Source organism: Heterodontus francisci, chromosome 10 (assembly GCF_036365525.1).
Source record: "Heterodontus francisci isolate sHetFra1 chromosome 10, sHetFra1.hap1, whole genome shotgun sequence".
In the NCBI taxonomy this organism is placed as follows: Eukaryota; Metazoa; Chordata; class Chondrichthyes; order Heterodontiformes; family Heterodontidae; genus Heterodontus; species Heterodontus francisci.
This window is the reverse complement of record NC_090380.1, coordinates 79,433,040-79,456,984: the sequence shown is the minus strand read 5'-3', so window position 1 is coordinate 79,456,984 and position 23,945 is coordinate 79,433,040. Positions and strand designations below refer to the sequence as shown.

General features: G+C 42.2%; 1 protein-coding gene across 2 annotated transcripts in view; it reads right to left on the bottom strand.

Annotated features, from left to right (window-relative positions):
* The window catches only part of cd247 (CD247 molecule), a 164,060-nt gene that overhangs the window by 119,373 nt on the left and 20,742 nt on the right, over positions 1-23,945 (bottom strand). The window contains exon 1 of one of the 2 annotated variants that reach the window (XM_068040848.1): positions 10,539-10,713. The exons of the other annotated variant lie outside the window; for it this stretch is intronic. The gene's annotated coding sequence lies outside the window, so the exon portion shown is untranslated. Of the gene's footprint in view, positions 1-10,538; positions 10,714-23,945 lie in introns of those variants that run through there. 2 annotated transcript variants of the gene reach the window in all.

Below are 23,945 nucleotides of genomic sequence, written 5' to 3'. Positions count from 1 at the left end.
AAAAAAAAAAGCGGCCTGCCCGCATGGGCACCACGTCACAGAGACGCCACGATTTCAAATGCAGCGGCTCTTTTGCAGGGCCGCGGCGCCCAACTGCCACGATGACATGGAGGGGGCGGGCAAACCATCACCGGCAACAGCATCCGGTGCCAATGCACAGGCACCGGCGCCACTTTTAAAGGGCTTACAGCCCTCAATTGATATTTAAAATTTTAAGGGCCAGGTAAGTGAACGTTTTGCAAAAAACAATGACATTAAATTTCCATGCATTTTCCCATCACCCTCATTGGCATTTCAAAACATTCCTGCCCTTTTCCCTCCAGAATTACTACATTGAGAATTTGACCTTCCCCCCCAAAGTTTGGCACCTTTACCCTTTACCACCTTTACCCCGACCAATCTGCAGCATTGTCAGCCTGATTCCCCCCTCCTACACAGAGAAAAAGTCCTCCTCCCCACCCCCCAAGTGATGCGCCACGTCTCCCTGAACGGGGATTCAAAGGCGTGGCATTGTCAGCTGTCCAAATGAAGATCGGTGCGGCAATTAAGGAGGCAACGGGACCCTCATTAAATCAGGTATGTAAATTAGTTTACATATTGAAATGGGGTTCCATCACTGAGTGGCAGGCAGTCACCAGGAGGCCTCGCCGCCGCTGAGATCATTACGGGGCCTGCCGCCGTTCGGCTTGGTGGCAAGCCTCCGACCGCCCCCCCACCCCCCACCACCATTCCTGATGGCGGAGAGGCTTTAAAATCCAGCCCTTGGCGTGCACAAATACACAGCTAAATGTGGAAATCTGGACATTGCTGTCTGAGTTATACTGATCCTCCACAGGCTGTGCTATTGCAGTCTTTGCAGATGGAATTATTTAGAAATCACTATTCTTGTAAGTAGCAATAATAAATTTAAGCCTCATTTAATCAGGGTAACTGACTTTTTAAACAACATACGAAGTCAAAATTACTGCTGAACAACCTGCCTGGCCCTGATAAACTAAGTTTACAAGTGTGAAGTCTCGTTTTCTCAGAAGAACATTTAAAAATTGAAGATTAATAAAATAAAGATTAATTTATTTTTAATGTTATTGTTATGATATTTATGTTTCTCCTTTAACCCCAAGTATATGTCCCAATCTTTATTTTACTTTCTGTACAATGATTTAAAGTCCCTGCTTTTTACTTCCTGCTTTACTATCTATGAGAATTCCTCAATCTGATCAACTGATCAGCCTACCTGCTGCCTGTCCTGTTTCTGGATGCTACAGATCCTCTGTAAAAGGCACCAAAATGACACTAACATCGAAAGGCGGAAGTGTACACTCTAGAGTCCACTAAAGCTTTATGAGCAGCTTCTTTCAAAGTCAGCGGCAACCACCATTCCTTCACCACTGACCTCAAAATCTGGATTTCTCTTCAACACATTCCAGATCACCGTTATAATATTACAAGCAATTAAATGAAATTCACTGATCTGTTTCTTCATTTCTTTTTTAAGCCCAAAGCTATATTTCTGCTTTGGTCGTTTGATCCATATCATGGACTTCACCCTTCTCTGTGAAAAAGCAACTATTTGTATTTATATAGTACGTTTAATGTAATAAAACATCCCAAGGTGTGTCACAGGGGCATTAGAAAACAAAACGTGGTACCAAGCCACACAAGGAGATACTAGGGCAGACGACCAAAAGGTTGGTCAAAGAGTTAGGGTGAGAAACATATGCGAACCATCCCGAATGCAGCTGTGGTTTTATAATTGAAAATAACAAAACATTTCAGTGACATTTTTAAATGTAACTTTTCATTTCAGAAATGTCAAACCAACTGAAGAAAGTAATCTCTACACTGATTATATCTCTTTTTCCATAGGGTTTGTTAAAAGAAACTGGTTTAGATCCTTTAAGGAGGATTTCAACAGCAACATAGAAAATATAAAATGAAGCCTCTTTGTAATGGAGATAATTACGGCAAACCTTTTTGTTGGGATAAAGTTTCCGTGGACCTGCAGAACCTTGATAAGATGAAATACTGATAAAAATAACAATTTTGCAATGAGCCCCCATGAGTCTGTTATATAAAAAGGCAACAGTTTACTCTTTTTCCAATAAAACATTTATTCAAGAACATTGTGGAATAACAGTTTTCAAACTATTTTACGTTTATCATTAGTAGAAAATCATTTTGGGAGAAGGGAAATTTCATGGAAAAACTGTCCATTTCAGATTCATTCCTTAAAGCCCTTCAATCCTTTAAGAAATGCTTTGTTGGAATTAACTCCATGTTAGAAGTGGGTCAGTTTAACAGCTCATTTCTCAAAACTGTCTGCATTATTACTACAGGTTATTTTAACAATGTGTTTCAGCATCGGTCTAATTTTATATCACCGATATATAAAGGAAGATTTTTTTAAATGTACTTTGAGAAGAAACTGAGATGGGGAAAGTGTCCATGTTAATATTCTGGAAGTTTATCGTTAAGGCTGAAAGTCAACATTGCTGAAATTTGGTTACATTCTTGCTAATTGTCACGGACAGATTTAAAATCGCTCCAAGACAAATGACCAAAGTTAAAACATAAAGGCCTTGAAATTATGTTATAGGATATTAGAGAATAAAGGTTTAATTAACTCATTAAATAACTGTGATATTTTGGGATATGGGCATCGCTGGCAAGGCCAGCATTCATTTGCCCACTTCTAATTGCCCTTGGGATAATCCTGCTGCCAAACATTGGAGAGAAAAATTTCAGATGCATATTTTGATCATTCATAAATTAGTATCCTGTGGCATATTTTCAGGGACAAGGTATCGAACTGTCCTTCACCATCATTTCTACCTTTAAGTCCTAAAAGTTGTAGATGTAATCTTCCAACAAAAATGATAGTTGTTTCATATAAACATCTAAGATAGTAAAATCTCTTTCCATTTATAATAATCCAGTGTAAATGCACTTGATACAGTAACGAAATATCATGGCTTGGAGTTTCGGCTCAGTTGCATTGATTTCTCAGCACAATTTGTTCAAAATCGGTGAAACCAACAAAAAAGACCAAGAAATTGAGTTGAGTGCAAACTGAGTTTGTGTGATATTTTGCTCTAGTTTAAAAATCATCGTGCAGGAGGCCTGTCCTGTCCACAAAACTGAGCACACACCCAGATCAAATTAATCACCATTGCGGGTTTCTACGCATTGATGGCCTTCAAGCAGGCTCTAAAAATTACATGTTTTTAATGCAGGTAAACTAGTAGGCATGATTTAAAAGTTTTTGAATTCTTTTTAATTTACTTAGAAACTGTTCACTGCACACCAATACAAATTGAAAATGGTTCTGTATAGTTTTTTTTTGAAGTAACTTTCATTTATTTAAAATTGGGTTACTCACAGGCGGTGGACTAGGTACTCTTGTGATAAACTCGTTCTCAGCTGTAGTAATAAATATATCAAGGAATACTTTTTAAAGCAACATTTTTAAAATAAAAATTACATTCTAAAACACTGTCCAATTGCACTGGCTCATTGAAGATTTTAAATTCAGCATGTGCAAATTGATTTTGAGCAGAAACTGGAGAAAATAAAGACAGTTCTCAAAACTAGCACAATCATGTGTGCAATTTGTGCCCCACTCACCAATTGTGCTAAAAGCAGAAACTCTACCCCCATATTTTCCACAACAGTTAGAGTAAAAATAGAATATTTTTGGGTAATCCACTGAATTCAAAATTTTTTGTATTTGTCTGATCCTTACGATATACACCTGATCCCTTGTGGGACAAATTGCACATCCAGATGCTTGTAGGTATCATTTATGCACCTTTCTTAAACACACATGCCAGGAAATCAAATAAACAACTGCAGAAAATCACTACTACTTTTACTGCATTATTTATTTCCATGCTAACACACTTATTGAACTCAACAGGTTGATTTAGGGCTACTTGTGGCTCCCTCAATTGCTCAGCATGCTAATTCTGAGAGTAGTTGCATTATTCACCAGGAACATCCCAGGTCCAATCCACTGAGTTAGTTCATTTCATCAATGCAGCAGTGTGGGGAATTATAAATGCTTCAGTGCCTGGAGGTCAGGAGAGGGAAAATTGGCAGGAATTCCTACTCCCAACAACTATCCATTGACTCTTGCTGGCAGTGTGGATGTGGTGTGAGGAAAGGATTGTGTGCAAGGGCAAAAGAGCAATCGTCCCCTTTAATCTTTCCTGCCTTCCACCTCACCACACACCTTCCCTTTCATTCTTTCCCCCATTCCCCTTTCTCTGCCACAATAAACGTTACATTTCTAATTTTTTCCAGTTCTGACAAGACGTCATCAACCTGAAAGGTTAACTCTGTTTCTCCCTCCACAGATGCTGTCTGACCTGCTGAGTATTTCCAGCATTCACCATTTTTATTTCAGATTTTTAGCTTCTGCAGTATTTTGCTTTTGTCGGATTGTGCTCTGTTGTGATGTTCCATGCAGTCACATAGCCTGCTGACAGTCAGTGCCAATGATCACACATGAATAACGACCACTTGGTTGGAGACACATTGTGAAATTGTACCTCAGCCTTCTGGTGAGGAGGGGATGGGATGAAATGACTAGTACCTGTAATAATATCTACCATCAGCAAAGTTCCCATACCAACATTAACCACTAACTCTTGGTGGTGATGATGCGGGCATTTGATTCATGGGGCTGGATTTTGTAGTCCCACCGCCGGGAGCAGCGATGAGTGTAAGAAAATGGTGGCTGGCACGCACAGGCCGTGCATCACCATGATCTTGAGCCCGGCAGCTCATTATCATATGCAGAGCGGCCACTTCCCCCAATCACATGATGGGGGCAGCTTCGGTGACGCCATAAATGGAGTCAACTGTATCTGCACAGGCACTGGTGCCATGTTTACAGGGCTACCAGCCATGCGTAGAAACTGCAGTTGCCCCCCCTCCACTAAAAATACATATTTGCTGCTCCCCCCGCAACTACACTACCAATACAGAGTTCACCCCTTCCTCCCCCGCCCCCCCAACCCCCCCCACAACTACACTACAAATGCAGAGAACCCACCCTTCCCCACCTTGGTAGTGCCAGCTTACCCTAGACGGGAAAGTGAAAGAGCATGAGTGCCACCCATCGTGCCGAAGATCCAGAAGTGCAGGTACGATTGCTGCAGATTAGATTTTAAGTAATAAAAACTGCTAATTTAAATATGTTAAGTCAGGTCCCATCGCAGAGCGGCAGAGGTGCCGCCATGGAGCTTCCCTGCCCCAGGAAGATCGGCCCTGGCAATTCTGGCGTCAGGTTCCGTGGTGAGCTGCCGCCACTCTGATCTTCCGGCCTCCTCACGACAGAACCCGACATCGAGGGGGGAACAAAATCCAGCCCGCTGTCTCACTGCTTGTGAAGTTTTTGGTGACTTTTTATTGCAAAAGCCGTTTTTAAAAGATTTCTGTGAAACTATTTCCAATTTAGCTCTTTTGCATGATGAGAAACACCTTCATTGTATTAAAATGCAAATTAAATACTTCATAACATGTCACTTGTTAAAACATTTCCTTGCTAAAAGCGTGGATGTTAAACTTCAAATATTACTTCAGCCATCTGAAGATTGCAGTAGCATTTCCTCACCAGAATGACTTTGCAAGATTCCATTTGCTACACTGAAGCTCCAGCAAGTGCCACAATCGTGGCAAGATGTAGATTTGTGCTTTTTTGTTAAACTGTGAATTTCAGCAGTGCCAAGAATTCACTCAACAGATACCAACTGGAGGGCAAGCACATCTCCAATAGGAAGAGAAAGAATTGAAGGACAAATTGTCACTTGGCTGCCCACTTATCTCTTACGGCCAGTTCAGGAACAGCATGGTAATAAAAGCAAAATACTGCGGATGCTGTAAATCTGAAATAAAAACAAGAAATGCTGGAACCAATCAGCAGGTCTGGCAGCATCTGTGGAAAGAGAAGCAGAGTTAATGTTTCGGGTTAACGTTAACTCTGCTTCTCTTTCCACAGATGCTGCCAGACCTGCTGAGTGGTTCCAGCATTTCTTGTTTTTATTTCAGGAACAGCATGGATAGGTTGGAGCAGATTGCTCACTTGTTCTGTTGACTGCAGTTGCTGTACAGCCTGGAGAGGTTTGAAAAAAAGGATGTTGGAAAAGTGAGATAATCTGACCTTAAAAAGACAAGGATTTTATGCATTGAAATGTTTAGTGTTTTCAATTCCTTTTTAAAAAATAATTACAGGTTGTTAAATGTTTTCCTTTTGGGGTGTGAAAGAACAGATTTGTCTATTTGCTGGTGGCTAAAATGTTAGCATAAAAGAGGTTAATTGTGTATTCTTTAAATAGCTTATTTATGACATCATTCTGTATACTGTAGAGTGTTGAAGGAAATACATTTTTTTAATGTATTGTGACGCATGGCAGAAAGGGAGATAGCAGTGCAAGGTGTTACAGACTAATGGTGGGTATGCATTACAGATGCCTGTGGTCCTCAAACGGTTTGCTCTCGGTATCTGTACAAGAGCTGCACCCACTCATTCATATACAAGCCCCAAACCAACAAAGGACTACATACACCTTCGCAAGTAATCCCCCAGACATTTGTTTCATAATTGCATACAGGGTACATTGTTGATTAACCATTAAAAAAGGCAATGTTAAGTCAGCAGGAATTAACTTCTGTCAGCCAACAGCAATTTATAGCAAACGTATTAATGAATGTTCAATGACAGAAGTGCAACACAGGACAATTCAAGAATGTATTGGTGTGAGAAGTGAAGAACTTCATTTATTTTGTATATTATACAGCTCTACCTATATGCATATTTTCCAGATTCATAATAAACTAAACCCCTACTTGTTCTCTAATTAGCCAGTTAGATTTAGCATTCCTCTTGTATGCAAGTCTGATATGGTACTGGTGTCTGTTTTATCTTTCTGTGCAATGAATATTTTGCATTCACTGATCATGTCAGTTAACATGTTAGCTGTGTGGACCTTTTTGCACATCAGTATTTTTTTTAGGGAAAAATTTTTTTGGATCTTTTTTTAAATCATAAGTGTTCTGCATTGTTTTGAGTGACTTTTATAAACATTACAAATATCTTAACATCCTGATACAAACTGAATCTCATTTCTCTCTTAAGCCTTTATGAATGAAGATAAGGAATTAATTGTATGGAACCAGAAAATCATTTCCTGGTGCAAAGCTATAAGCAAGCTGCACATTCTTAAGTACCAAAACTGTGGCTGCCTTCAAAGGGTTGCTTCAAAGTCTGTTACATGAAGAAAATATTAGATGGACTGATCTATTCTCTGACCATTTTATAGGCACTGCATTGGAAGCTTGACTGGCATATTACTTACTCACTGATCCAGATTCCACTGTACAGTTACCGAGCTATATGACAATCAGATGTAGTTTGTTTTGCAGCTCACAAGCAAGGAAAACAATTTTAAAAACTACCTAGAAATAGTCTATTATATCTGTTGTCTTATCATGAACATTTTCTGCAATGTTATACCAACTAAATTTGGAAACACGTTTCGAATAGGGTTTCTGAGCCTCGGTGTTTATTATCAGTGATCAAACCACCTATCTGCAAGAGGAAATCGTCGCCTTTGGATCAGAACGGTAAAAAGTTGAATAAGGTTGCTGAAAACATACGGGCGCCGTGCCAAGCTAGAATCATGAAGTTTGACCAAAGAGTGATTGTAGATGTGTTTCAGCATTTCAACCCAGTTGTTAACAGCAATCATTCCGAAAACGTATTTTTTACTTTTTGATCTGAACAAGAACACTTGCATCTGGTATTAAGAGTCTGGTCACCTGTAAACTGTAAGAATGAGGCCGCGCAAAACAATATTCGCATTGTGTTGCAAAAATGTTCATAAACTGGGTTATTCAAAATGTTACTGAAAACAATAGAAGATATGATGATACAATTGCACTCAGCAGCCATTTCTTTTTCCAAACTTAAATATGGCCAGTTAAAGCATTTTAACACGCTATTCCAGTAAAATCTTAGCAGCCAAGAGATGTACGGTCTTAACATAAGGAATATAGTGCATTCACAAATAGTGCTGTATTAATTTCCCCTTTTATTACACTACTCTACAACCCTACATTAATGTTGGAAGAAAAATAATCACATATCAAACAGGTAACACGCTGATCAGGTTTCATGTTAAAATATCGAGAGGCCATGATTTCTAATTTCAGTTTTTAATTCTGTAACCATGGAACATATTGGCATTTTAATTTAATGTTGACAGTTTTGTGACAATCATGTCTTGATAACTAAAAGCTGCACTGGTCCACTTTCATTAACATTTCTTTCAACGAGACTCTAAAAATAGATGTGTGGGAACATGTACAATTAAAAAAAACACTAATTTCCTTTTTTTCATTCTTTCATGGGATGTGGGCGTCATTGGCAAGGCCAGCATTTGTCACCCATACCTAATAGCCCCTGATAACTGAGTGGCGTGCTAGACCATTTCAGAGGGCATTTAAGAGTCAACCACATTGCTGTGGGTCTGGAGTCACATATAGGCCAGACTGGGTAAGGATGGCAGATTACCTTTCCTAAAGGACATTTGTGAACCAGATGGGTTTTTATGACAATTAATGATGGTGTCATGAAACTATTATTGAGACTCACTTTCAATTCCAGATTTTTAATAATTAAAGAATTGGTCAAAAACCTAGAACAGGGATAACAGATACATTTCAAATTAATATGAAAAAAGATAGTTTAATTTTTGGTTCTTGAAAATCATCTGCCTATCCTGATCAGGATTTTTTGATGACTATGGTAAGAATTTGCCATACAATATTTTAATAAACGTACCAAGGATATATATTTTTCAGTTTTTTAAAAATGCTACGGCAAAATACTCCTTGATTTACTTTGTATAATTTTCAGTGTTAAAAACAGCCATTTCCCACAAGTTACATGACCGATTGCATGTAGAATCTCTGAACAGGAGATGGGCTCTGAAAGGTCACTGTGAAACTATTCCGTTTTCCTTGGAATTACACAACCAAGCTATTAGCCAATCAGGAAGTGGTGTCATGATAATGCAAAACAGTTAACACTTAAAAACACCTTAAACAATTGCTACCTCTTAAAATTTTAAGACATTGAAACAATTATATAATTACATAAAACAGACTTTTATTTGGAGTCTCATCCATGCAATGGAAATTCAGTGCTCATAAGCTTTACCTATTTGAATACCCACGGCAATTTATGCTAAGAAAAAACTATATAACAAATGTCTACTTACTGCAAACAGTCAAGCCATCTAGTTCCATATATTTAAATTTTGTAAATACATTATTAAATTTTGTAAATACATTATTAAAATGTATGGCATTCAATTTTTGGGAGATGTCATATGATGACAATGACTAGATTTTAAAAGCTGCATTTCTTTTCAATGAAATGCAATTAGATAACTATGTTACATAAATTTATATCCCAACACTGAGAATATTATCTAGTTTTTTTCAATTATTTTAGAGAAGCCTAACCTCTAGAGTAAATCTAAAAATTTCTAATGATTCATACTACATTGTAACCCATGTAGCATTTCTGAAAACTTAGTAAATACAATAAAGAATTAATATTTTTAATTTTTTAAGCAACTATAGCTCTTCAAGGATTCAACGTCGGCCAGCCACTGCTTCTTTATATAAACATCCTTACTTCCACCATCCATAGTTCTCAAAGAATATAACAGTCTTAGTTTCTGACAGTCCACAATCCAGCCGTATGCAGTATTCACAATTAAACAGCCAAGGCTTTTCACTCATTGCGTATAGCCCCTAAAAGAGTTAATAGCCTCAACTTTTGACGCTTCATATTTACAATTCTCATGTAGAGTTGCTTTTTTATAGTTCTCAAAGAGTTAAGCACAGTTAAGACTCTCTGTACTGAAAAAACAGCATTTACTTCTGACAAATTCTCAGAATTTAACAGGTTCAAATTCTGATCTAGTCTTCGATGACTGAGCAGTTTCAAGTTTCTTCTCCCTGTATCTAGTTCTCAAAGAATTAAATTGTTACAGTTTCTGACTCTACCCTCCATATAGCCTTCAGACATCTATTTTCACTGCAAGTAAAAAAAGGATATCCCATCCTTTGAGTTAGAAAGTACTATCACTTTCTCCTTGTTTTTTTTTTGCATATTTAATTGTTGTTGAATGACAAATTCTCTCTTCTTTCTAATGTTTTTTTAATGTTGCACTATAAACAATGACTATATAATTTTGCTTTTTGGTACCGAACATTTTTGAGCAACATATATACTATCTTTAATCCTAACTTTCAAAGGGTATTTCAGCTTGGGGATAAATAAGAAGTACATCTTATAATTCCTGTAATATACCTCAATCTACTGAATCACGTTTCTACCGAATCACATTTTGAATCCTAAAAAAAAAATTTTACAAATTTATCTACAATAAACACAATTCTGGAGTAACTACATCGGTTTGAAAGCCACATCAGGGTTTACACATTGCATTTACTGTACTTACCCGTGAGCAACACCAATTTCTGACAGACTGAAAAACCACAAAGCAGTTTGCTTTAATTTGTTCACCAGAGACTAAATATTTTTACAGACTTTGACTTCCATTAATTTAGACTGTTCACCTTCTCCAGTTTTATGTTTTTCTCCAAATTTTCACTTAAGGGTATTAGGATCTTTTACAATAATAGCTACAAAGTTTACTCTAATTTCTTTTAGTAAAGTGAATAAAATTGTGGTATCACAATGAATAGTAGAGAGCTACTACTCTCCCACACATTGGAAAAAGGAAGCTGAGAGTGGGGTTTTCTCCGCAGGAGTGACACTGTGTTTACCAATACATCCACCCAGTAACAGTTTTTATATTGAAAACCTACATTTGATGTTTACACTTCAATCGAGGGGAACTCCATAGTGGACTGAGTGCAGTTTAGCAAAGAGCTACTTGTATCCACGACTACTCTCCCCCAGTTATTCCGGAAGGCAAGAATAGCGGATTATTGGTAGGCAGTAAGGGTAGAAATTGGTCAATATTATGCACATTTTACACCTGAAGAAAAGCCTATCAATTCAGCAGTGGGGTAGCTTGTGTCCAATCTACACAAATGTTGGAGCTACTGCTAAATTCCTGAGGCCCATTTTTCATGTGTCCCAGGCAGGTGCCTAAAACAGGCAATATGTTAATTACTGGCCTAAAACCTCTGGAAGGTCCCTTTGCTGAAATTAGTCAGTGATGAGCAGTGTAGGCATTGTGTCTACCCCATTCAGGATTCTTCAGTTGTCCCCGTGGGGACTACACTTTCTTATGTGGCCAGGAGCAGCAGGAGTGCTGCCGTGAATCTACGACATTGTAATCCTCCCACCCACCTCTGTAGCCCAATCCAAACTGCTCCTCAGGACTTGACCGAGGGTCGCTGCCAGCAAGACAGGTGGCCTGACGTTGCTGTCTTCTCTCAAGTGGAGGTGCAACCAATGCTGGCAGTTCACCCTGTTTATGTTGACAAGACCCCAAGGCCAATTCTCGGGTCTCTCGGGTAGGGCATTCACTGCTTGCACAAAATGGCCTGACGAATTTTTCCCTGTAGTTTTGTTGCCATCAGCACAGTGTTGACATAAAGGGCAAATGTAAAAAAGTGCTACAGTGATACAACCGACTTCCTAAGACTTAATGGGGACTAAATTTGATCACCCCAAAACTGGGATTGTGATGCGCAATTAACCCACACCCGTTGACTGCAACATAGGCAGCACATGAACTGTGCCCTGCCTGCTATTTTATATGATTGCAGAATTGGGCCAGCCCTAACCACACTATTGATTAGCCAGACGCCAGAGCAGGGGCCAAGACCATGAGCGGCTAGCAGCAGTCAGCGCTAGCCCGCCCTACTTAGAGCTACACTTCACCTCTTAAAAAGGTGCAATGTGGCTGCAACAGGTGCTCGGGTGTTTTTGTCAGCTAAATCTGACTTGGGAAAGAGAGAAGAATGGCATAACATGGGAGAGAGCAGTCTCCACGATTTTCAGGTTTCCCACTGAAAGCCTTGGTGTAAGAGATGCAAAGGAGCAGAGATGTCCTGAATCTGTAATCCCTATAGACACATGCTGGGAAGGCAGTAGGCCCAGATAGCCACGGAGGTCAATGCTAGGAGTCCAGCCCTGAGGACATGGATGCAGTGCCACAAGAAGCTCAATGAGCTCACACGAGTGGTCAAGGTCGATAAATGCATCTACAAATGCTATATCCTACTAACTACAACACTAGCCCCAGACACTGCTAAATTCACCACACCCTGTCACTCATCGACTATAACAACAACTTATGTTTATAGAGCACCTTTAACATAACATCCCAAAGCTCTTCAAAGGAGTGTTATAAAGCAAAGTTTTTTATTAACACTGAGCCACAAAGGCGATACTTGGGCAGATGGTCAAAGGGGTAGGTTTTAAGCAGCGTCTTAAAGGAGGAAAGAGAGGTAGAGAGGTGGAGAGGTTTCAGGAGGGAATTCCAATGCTTAGAGCCTAGGCAGCTGAAGGCATGGCCACCAATGGTGGAGGATTCAAATTCAGGGATGCTCGAAATCAAAAGAGAATTAGAGGAGCGCAGATATTGGGATTGCGGGAGATTACACAGATAGAGAGGCCTTGGAGGGATGTAAAAAGAAGGCTGAGAATCACCTACAAACAAATTTTGGCAATAATAACTCATACAAGGAAACTATGAAAGTATGAGGCGTGAGTTGGCTATGATAGATTGGGGAATGTTACTTAAAGGGTTGATAGTGGATAGGCAATGGCTAGCATTTAAAGAGCACATGGATGAATTACAACAATTGTTCATTCCTATCTGGCGCAAAAATAAAACAGGAAGAGTGGCCAAACCATGGCTTACAAAAGAAATTAAGGATAGTATTAGATCCAAGGAGGAGAAATATAAAATGGCCAGAACAAGCAGCAAACCTGAGGATTGGCAGCAGTTTAGAATTCAGCAAAGGAGGACCAAGGGATTGATTAAGAAGGGGAAAATAGAGTTTTTTCTTTTATTCATTCATGGGATGTGGGCGACGCTGGCCAGGTCAGCATTTATTGCCCATCCCTAATTGCCCTTGAGAAGGTGGTGGTGAGCTGCCTTCTTGAACCACTGCACTCCATTTGGGGTAGGTATACCCACAGTGCTGTTAGGAAGGGAGTTCCAGGATTTTGACCCAGTGACAGTGAAGGAACAGCAATATAGTTCCAAGTCAGGATGGTGTGTGATTTGGAAGGGAACTTGCAGATGGTAGTGTTCCCATGTATTTGCTGCCCTTGTCCTTCTAGTCGGTAGAGGTCGCGGGTTTGGAAGGTGCTGTCTAAGGAGCCTTGGTGCATTGCTGCAGTGCATTTTGTAGATGGGGGTACATACTGCTGAGACTGTGCATCGGTGGTGGAGGGAGTGAATGTTTGTAGATGGGGTGCCAATCAAGTGGGCTGCTTTGTCCTGGCTGGTGTCGAGCTTCTTGAGTGTTGTTGGAGCTGTACCCATCCAGGCAAGTGGAGAATATTCCATCACACTCCTGACTTGTAGATGGTGGACAGGCTTTGGGGAGTCAGGAGGTGAGTTACTCGCCTCAGGACTCCTAGCCTCTGACCTGCTCTTGTAGCCACGGTATTTATATGGCTACTCCAGTTCAGTTTCTGGTCAATGGTAGCCCCTAGGATGTTGATAGTGGGAGATTCAGTGATGGTAATGCTGTTGAATGTCAAGTGGAGATGGTTAGATTCTCTCTTGTTGGAGATGGTCATTACCTGGCACTTGTGTGGCGCGAATATTACTTGCCACTTATCGACCCAAGCCTCGATATTGTCCAGGTCTTGCTGCGTTTCTACACGGACTGCTTCAGTATCTGAGGAGTCACGAATAGTGCTGAACATGGTGCAATCATCAGCGAACATCCCCACTTCTGACTTTATGATTGAAGGAAGGTCATCGATGAAGCAACTGAAGATGGTTGGGCCAAAGACACTACCCTGAGGAACTCCTACAGTGATGTCCTGGAGCTCAGATGATTGACCTCCAACAACCACAACCATCTTCCTTTGGGCTAGGTGTCCTCCTGCACTCTTCATTAAACCAGGGTTGGTCTCCTGGCTTGATGGTAATGGTAGAGTGGGGGATATGCCGGGCCATGAGGTTACAGATTGTGGTTGAGTACAATTCTGCTGCTGCTGATGGCCCACAGCACCTCATGGATGCCCAATTTTGCATTGCTAGATCTGTTCGTAATCTATCCCATTTAGCACGGTGATAGTGCCACACAACATGGCGGACGGTATCCTCAATGTGAAGGTGGGATTTCGTCTCCAGAAGGACTGTGCGGTGGTCACTCCTACCAATACAGTCATGGACAAAAGCATCTGCGGCAGGCAGATTGGTGAGGACAAGGTCAAGTATGTTTTTCCCTCGTGTTGGTTCCCCCACCACCTGCCGCAGACCCAGTCTTGCAGCTATGTCCTTTAGGACTCGGCCAGCTCGGTCAGTAGTGGTGCTACCGAGCCACTCTTGGTGATGGACATTGAAGTCCCCCACCCAGAGTACATTTTGTTCCCTTGCCACCCTCAGTGCTTCCTCCAAGTGGTGTTCAACATGGTGGAGTACTGAGTCATCAGCTGAGGGAGGGCGGTAGGTGGTAATCAGTAGGAGGTTACCTTGCCCATGTTTGACCTGATGCCATGAGACTTAATGGGGTCCGGAGTCGATGATGAGGACTCCCAGGGCAAATTGCTCCTTACTGTATACCACTGTCCCACCACTTCTGGTGGGTCTGTCCTGCCGGTGGGACAGGACTACCCGGCGATAGTGATGGCAGTGTCTGGGATATTGTCTATAAGGTATGATTCCGTGAGTATGAGTATGTCAGGCTGTTGCTTGACTAGTCTGTGGGACAGCTCTCCCAACTTTTGCACAAGCCCCCAGATATTAGTAAGGAGGACTTTGCAGGGTCGGCAGGGCTGGGTTTGCTGTTGTCGTTTCCGGTGCCTAGGTCGATGCCGGGTGGTCCGTCCGGTTTCATTCCTTTTTATTGACTTCGTAGCGGTTAGGTACAACTGAGTGGCTTGCTAGGCCATTTCAGAGGGCATGTAAGTGTTAACCACATTGCTGTGGGTCTGGAGTCACATGTAGGCCAGACCAGGTAAGGACAGCAGATTTCCTTCCCTAAAGGACATTAGTGAACCAGATGGGTTTTTACAACAATCGACAATGGTTTCATGGCCATCATTATACTAGCTTTTAATTCCAGATTTATTAATTAAATTCAAATTCCACCTTCTGCTGTGGTGGGATTTGAACCCATGTCCCCAGAGCAATACCCTGGGTCTCTGGGTTACTAGTCCAGTGATAATACCACTACGCCACCGCCTACCACAAAGTATGAGAGTAAGCTTGCAGAGAACATAAAAACTGACTGTAAAAGCTTCTATAGATATGTGTAGAGAAAAAGATTCGTGAAGACAAATGTAGGTCCCTTACAGTCAGAAATGGGGGAACTTATAATGGGGAACAAAGAAATGGCAGACCAATTAAATACATACTTTGGTTCTGTCTTCACAAAGGAGGACACAAATTACCTCCCAGAAATGTTGGACCACATAGGGTCTAGTGAGAAGGAGGAACTGTATGAAATCAGTATTAGTAGGGAAATGGTGTTAGGGAAATTGATGGGATTGAAGGCCAATAAATCCCCAGGACCTGATAATCTACATCCCAGAGTACTTAAGGAAGTGGCCCTAGAAATAGTGGATGCATTGCTGGTCATTTTTCAAAATTCTATAGACTCTGGAACAGTTCCAACGGATTGGAGGGTAGCTAATGTAACCCCACTATTTAAAAAAGGAGGTAGAGAGAAAACAGGGAATTATAGACCGGTTAGCCTGACATCAGTAGTGGGGAAAATGTTAGAGTCTATTATAAAAGGTGTAATAGCAGAGTACTTGGAAAACAATGACAGGGTCAGACAAAGTCAACATGGATTTACAAAAGGGAAATCATCATTGACAAAACTACTGGAATTTTCTGAGGATGTAACTAGTAGAATAAATAAGGGACAACCAGTGGATGTGATGTATTTGGACTTTCAGAAGGCTTTCAATAAGGTCCCACATCAGAGATTAGCATGCAAAATTAAAACACATGGGATTGGGGGTAAGGTACTGACATGGATAGAGAACTGGTTGGCAGACAGGAAACAAAGAGTAGGAATAAACGGGTCTTTTTCCAAGTGGCAGGGAGTGACTAGTGGGGTACTGCAGGGATCAGTGCTAGGACCCCAGCTATTCAAATTATATATTAATGATATAGATGAGGGAATTAAATCCAAGTTTCAGATGACACAAAGCTGGGTGGGAGTAGGAGTGAGAGCTGTGAGGAGGATGCAGAGAAGCTCCTGTGTGATTTGGACAGGTTGAGTGAGTGGGCAAATACATGGCAGATGCAGTATAATGTGGATAAATGTGAGGTTATCCACTTTGGTGGCAAAAACAGAAAGGCAGATTATTATCTGAACGGTGATAGATTGGGAAAGGGGGAGGTGGAGAGAGACCTGGGTGTCCTTGTGCACCAGTCGCTGAAAGTAAGCATTCAGGTGCAGCAGGCATTTAAGAAGGCAAATGGTATGTTGGCCTTCAAAGCTAGAGGATTCAAGTACCGGAGCAAGGATGTCTTGCTGCAATTATACAAGGCCTCGGTGAGACCACATCTGGAGTATTGTGTGCAGTTTTGGTCTCCTTATCTGAGGAAGGATGTTCTTGCTATGGAGGGAGTGCAGCGAAGGTTCACCAGACCGATTCCTGGGATGGCAGGACTGACATATGAAGAGAGATTGGGTCGATTAGGCTTGTATTCTCTGGAGTTTGGAAGAATGGGAGGGGATCTCATAGAAACCTACAAAATTCTAACAGGACTGGACAGACTAGATGCAGGAGAAGGCGGGGGAGTCCAGGACCAGTAGTCACAGTCTAAGGATAAGGGGTAAGCCATTTATGACTGAGATGAGGAAAGATTTCTTCACCCAGAGAGTGGTGAACCTGTAGAATTCTCTACCACGGAAAGCAGTTGATGCCAAATCATTAAATATATTCAAGAAAGAGTTAGTTCTTAGGGCTAATGGGATCAAGGTTTACGGGGAGAAAGCAGGAACAGATTACTGAGTTTGGACGATCAGCCATGATCGTATTGAATGACAGAGCAGGCTCGAAGGGCCGAATGGCCTACTCCTGCTCCTATTTTTCTATGTTTCTCTGTTTCTATACCTGCTATTTGTTTACTACATAGCACCCTCACACTCTTAACATTGCTGAAAGCCTCACACCCACATCGTGCACAGAGGGCCTGCTGTTCATGACAGCCACATCAGCCAAAATCATTGCATCACATTCATCAACATACTTCACATTCTCTTGCAGGACAGGGTGGCATACGACCAGAGGCAGCAGGAGTTAATTGGATGGAACAGGCCCACCTGCGTATCCTGACCCACATGGAGGAGACTGTGCTGGCCATTGTTAGGATGTCCATTGTTGAACACATAGCCAGCGGAGGTGCTGAAACCAAAGATGAGAGTATCCTCATACCTTATGCTCCTTCTCACATCCAACCTCCCCATCATCACACGCTCTCTTCTGATCTATATAGCACCGTCACATGATTTCAGACTTGCAACCACCAGCTCAGACACTGATTACACATAATTTAGATGATAGAACAGTGACAGGATCTTCAAGTGGTGAGACACCAGGCATGGCAGGGGGCAAGGATAGCATAGGTACCAACTTGCCAGAGGGCAAGTTTGCCCATGGGTTCTGCTGCAGGGGGCTCAGATGAGCACTTTGATGGGGCAGCATACAGAACGCCGATGGGTGTGTACCAAAGAAATGCTTTGGTGCATTGGAAAGTCTGCCAAAAGCCCTGCAGTTAATGTCAAGGAGCATGGAGCAATTGGACTCCGACTTGACAGAGGGCTTTGTGCAGAGCTTGGAGCCCATTCTTTGAGCAAGGAAGTGGTGGCCAAATCCATCAGCACATTTGTGGACCTAATCACGCAGCATCTGATAGATGATACATCAGCTTCCACTGCAGCATAAGCAGCTTCCACCTGAAATCCTATTGCTGTAGTGGAAGGTCAGACTGCTACCACTATGATTGCAGCTCACAGGATCTCACAGCAGTCCAGCAATCTGTCCTCCATCAGGTAACTAGGATTGCTAAGGTGCTGTCCCAGGGAAATGGCAGTGATCCCGTGGAGCACAAACCTGCTGTCCTCTCTCAGGGAGACAACAGTTCATTGTCCCACCCCTACCACTCCAGCAGTATGCTTTTGCTGTGGCCCGTCAGCCAGACCACTGTCGCCCATGCTGAGGTGCCGGACCTTCAAGGGCAAGAGCTACACAAGGTTGTCCTCCAAGGGTTTCTGCAGTCTCTCCCACTGAAACTTAACTGGACCAGCCATATAAATGCTGTGGCTAGAGCAGCAGGAGTAACTCACCTCCTGACTCACAAGGCACAAGGGAGGAGTGTGATGGAATACTCTCCACTGTGTAGGAGCGCTAGGACAGGCAAAGGCACACGGAAGATAGGCATGAAGGGAATGCACAAGGGTAATTAGTTGGCTTTTATATGCAATAAGGAATGATTTGATTTATAAGTTTGGTCTGGAATGTTTATTTTGTGGTGGCTTTTATTTTTGCATTGTGGCCAAGTGACAGAGGGAAGGTAAGGCATTGGTGATTGAGAAATTAAGGTTTTGGTTACTGGTTTCACACTCAGATGAATTCTTCGCAGACAACCCTGCCAGAAAAGGTCTGTCTAGGTTGCCTCCTCCTCTTCCTCCTGCTCCTAAGCTGCTTGCCATATAGCTGGTGGCAAGGGCTGTGCCCTCGTGATGGCAAGTTTATGCAGCATGTAGCAGACCACCACAAATCTGATCACTTGTTCTGCCAAGAACTGCAGGGTTCCTCTAGACCTGTCCATGTAGCGGAAGCGTTGTTTCAGCACAGCAGTGGTCTGCTGCATCTCATTTCGCGTGGCAGCATGGCTTTCATTTCAACCCACGTATGCATGGATTGTGCACCAGAACCATCAGCCATGTGGTCAACAGATAACCCTAGTCAATCAGTAGAAACCCTTTGGTTTGACATGGTGTCTCAAATGAAGCTGGAACACCAGACAGCTACAGAATGAAGGGATCATGACTGCTGCCAGGATACTAGATATTGGCCTACATGATTCACTGCCACCCACCCTTTGGGTTGCACTATAGGGCAGAGTTGACATGTGGTGCCCGCAACACGCTGCACCATGGGGAAGCCTGCAAACCTAGCAAAGATGCATTCTGGCTCTGCCTCTGGCAAGAAATAATGAAATGTAGTTAGCTCTGAGTGAATGAAGAGCCTCAGTGACCTCCTTTACACAACTGTGGATAACAAACTGAGTTGTTGCAAATATCATCAACTCCAGCCTGGAAGAAGACAATCAGATGAAAGGTCACCTACACAGCCACTAGCAATGCAGTCCTTGACCTACTTTGAGGTTGAAGTGTGACTGCAGCAGATGGCAGATTTCAGTGAGGATATCCTTACTTAAGTGCAGACGTCTCACACTGTGTTCCTTGCTGAGGTTCAGGAAGGAGAATTGCTCCCTGAACACTCTGGAAGGGTATGGCTTCCTGCTGAGAGCCCTTCTCCCCCTCCTCCTCTTCCAGCTTGCCCTGGTCTGCATGCTCTCTATTCATTCTTCAAGTGATGCTGTATTCCACGGAGAACACCTACTAGGGTACCCATGTCCAGGAGCAACCAGCTTGTGCAGATATTAATATTCCCATATGCTCTCATGGTGCTTTATTGAATTCCGTACCGTTTCCCTTGACTTGCATTCTATCAATCTACACTGTATTTGCTTTTGCAACTGCTGCCATACATTGTAATGATTCTTTTAATGTTTGATCAACTATTACACCAATATTTTTCCTTGTCTCATTCAATAAGCTTTTTAAGTTTGTAATCTCGCTTGCTATGTTTTGGTACTGATCTGTATTGCCATACATTTCTTAACAATAAATTTTTGATTCATCCGCTGAGCTATTAAATGTCTGCGGATCTTTTTGGATGCCATTGTCTGAGACTGGTGGCTGCAAAGAGCAGTTTGCATCTGGTAGCATCATATATATTTTGCTGGCTCCCAATCAACACACACTTCACCGAAAGAGGATAGCAGCATGCTGGTAAATTTTGAATGTTCCAAGAGTATCCATTGTCTCAAAACATTAAAAATAAAATCTGTGCTTCTGTCTGTAAAATACCCAGGAGGTCCAATGGACCCTTGAGCACTTTTCAATCCAGGCTTGACACTACATTAGATTCATAATTCATGTCTTGTGAAATGGCCTCCACAGGAATCTCACTCTGCTGTATTTCAGAGTCAAAGCAAGGTCTAACTTCAAAGTTATAATGTCATTCCTGCATCACCAGTTAAAGTTTACACCTTTCCTTTGAACATCTTTCTATTCATACAATTTTGTGTCATTGGCAAACTTAGTCATTCTACTTTCACATCCTCAACAACTTGCATTCATATAGCATCTTCAAGATAATAAAATGTCCCAAGGTGCTTCATAAGAACTAGGAGCAGGAGTAGGCAATTCAGCCCCTCAAGCCTGCTCCGCCATTCAATATGATCATGGCTGATCTCATCTTGGCCTCAACTCCACTTTCCTGCCCGTTCTCCATAACCCTTTACTAATTAAAAATCTGTCCATCTCCTCCGTAAATGTACTCAATGTCCCAGCATCCACTGCACTCTGGGGTAGTAAATTCCATAGATTCGCGACCCTTTGAGAGAAGTAATTTCTCCTCATCTCTGTTTTAAATCTACTACGCCTTATCCTAAAACTATGACCTCTTGTTCTCTCTTCACAAGAGTGTTATCAGACAAAATTTGGCACCAAACCACATAAGGGAATATTAGGTCAGATGACCAAAAGCTTGGTCAATGTGGTATGCTTTAAGGAGCATCTTGAAGGAGGAGAGAAAGGTGGGGAAGCAGAAAGCTTTAGGGAGGAATTCCAGAGCTGAAGGCACAGTGCTAATGGAGGGGCTAAGGAAAGTGGGATGCACAGGAGGCCAGAATTGAAGTAGTACAGAGTTCTTAAAGAGTTCTGGGCTGGAGAGGGTTACAGAGATAGGGAGGGATGAGCCCATGGAAGGATTTTTAACATGTGGACAAGAATTTAAAAGTGGAGGCTTTGCTGGATCCAAAGTCAATGTGACCACTAGGGTGATGGGTGATTGGAACTTGGTGAAAGGATACAGGCAGCAGAGTTTTGGATATGCTCAGGTTTACAGAGGGTGCAAGGTGGGACACCAGCCAGGACAGCATTTAAATAGTCGAGTCTAGAAGTAACAAAGGCATGGTTAATGGTTTCAGCAACAGATGAACTGCAGTAGGGTTGGAGATGGAAGATCTTACAGAGGTGGCATTAGACAATCTTTGGTGATGGAGCTGATTTGGAGTCGGAAGCTTAGCCCTGGATCAATTAGGATGCCAAGATGGCGAAGAGTCTAGTCCTAGGTGACATCTGGATGCCTGGAGAACCTGCCCAAAACAGGTGATACACCCCTTGATTATGCTAATCAGAGGCCTAACTCCTGTTCCGGGACAGAAATAGCAAATTGGAACATGTGCCGTGCATATGCTGCTCAAATTTTCATGGTCCACATCACTCTAATCTGCAGTCTACCAAAGAAGTAGTAAGTTTTTCTTTTTAACTTACCTGAATATGGAACCATGAAGAGTAGGAGTGCTCTTCCTCATTCTACAGCATTACCGTGGGCTGCTACCAGCTCATGCTCTACCCTCTCCTATTGGTCTGCATGTCCCACTACACCAGCTGTCCTCTCCCACCAACAGTTGTTTTGGGACATACGATTATTGTCTGTGGATTGAATGCAGCTAGGGGCCAGTGACCAATTTGGCACTAGCACAGATCCTGGCACTCCAATCACTTCACTGACCTACTGCCTGTTTTGGACATGGAATGTAGGCATCACTGGCAAGGCCAGCATTTATTGCGCGTCCCTAATTATCATTGAGAAAGTGGAAGTGCACCACCTGTGGAACAGCTGCAATCCTTGTGGTGTAGATACACCCACAGTACTGTTAGGGAGGGAGTTCCAGGATTTTGACCCAGCGACAATGAAGAAAGGGTGCTAAAGTTACAAATCATGATGATGTGTGGCCTTGAGGGGAACTTGCAGGTAGTGAGGTAGATAAGGGATATGCCAAGCCATGACGTTACAGATTGTGGTGGAATACAATTCTGCTGATGATGGCCCACAGTGCTTCATGGATGCCCAATTTTGGGCTGCTAGATTTGTTCTGTATCTACCGCATTTAGTACAATGGTAGTGCCACACAACACAATGGAGGGTGTCCTTAGTGTGAAGGTTATTATGGGCAGGTCAGAGTTGATAGGGATGGTCCCACTTTTCCACCTCTTGACTGAACGAAGACCGTTTTGTAAAAGAAAAATGCATTTTATCCCCTGAACGTATTAACGGTCAACAAACAGACAAATGGTTAATTTTCTCGTAAGTTTAAAAAGAAAGATAAATGTTTATTATACAACACCCAAAAATGTATGCAACTTCACCACTCTCACATGCATACAGATAGACACACACAAGAAAAGACAGTGATTAAAAGATAACATGCATTTAGGTCTGATGATTTAAAAGTGTCTTCCGTTTAACTTGCTTTTCTCTGAGGTGAAGACTTGAAATGGTGCAGGCCTGCAGGCAATATAGTTCCAAGTCAGGTGTGTGACTTGGAGGGGAACTTGCAGGTAGTTCCCATGCACCTATGGCCCTTGTCCTTCTACGTGGTAGAGGTCACGGGTTTGGAAGGTGCTGTTGAAGGAGGCTTGGTGGGTTGCTGCAGTGCATCTTGTATATGGTACACAGTGCTGCCACAACGTATCGGTGGTGAAGGGAGTGAATGTTTAACGTGGTGGATGAGTGCCGAGTAAGCAAGCTGCTTTATCCTGGATGGTGTCGAGCTTCGAATGCTGTTGGAGCCGCACTCATCCAGGCAAGTGGAGTGTATTCCATAATAAGAACATAAGAAATAGGAACAGGAATAGGCCCTTCGGACCCTCGAGCCTGCTGCACCATTTAATAAAATCATGGCTTATCTGATTATGGCCTTAACTCCATTTTCGTGCCTGCCCCCCATAACCCTTGACTCCCTTGTAGATCAAAAATCTGTCTAACTCAGCCTTGAATATATTCAATGACCCACTGCTCTCGGGGGAAAGAGAATTCCAAAGATTAATGATCCTCTGAGAAAAAAATTCCTCCTCATCTCCAACTTCAAAGGGAGACTCCTTATTTTGAAACTGTGCCCCCAGTTCTAGATTTCCCAAATGAGGAAAACTGTCCACTCAGCATCCACCCTGTCAAGCCCCCTCAGAATCTTATATGTTTCAATAAGATCACCTCACATTCTTCTAATTTCAATGAGTATAGGCTCAACGTTTCCTTGTAAGACAACCCCTTCATCCCAGGAATCAGACCAATGGACCTTCTCTGAAATGCTTTCAATACACTCTAAGTAAGGAGACCAAAATTGTACACAGTACTCTAGGTGCGGTCTCACCAACACCTTGTACAGTTGTAGCAAGACTTCCCTACTTTTATACTCCATTCCCCGTGCAATAAATGCCAACATTCTATTTGCTTTCCTAATTACTTGCTGTACCTGCATGCAAACCTTTTGTGATTCATGGACAAGGACACTCACATCCCTCTCTACTGCAGCATTCTGCAGTCTCTCTCCACATAAATAATATTCTGCTTTTCTATTCTTCCTGCCAAAGTGAACAACCTCAGA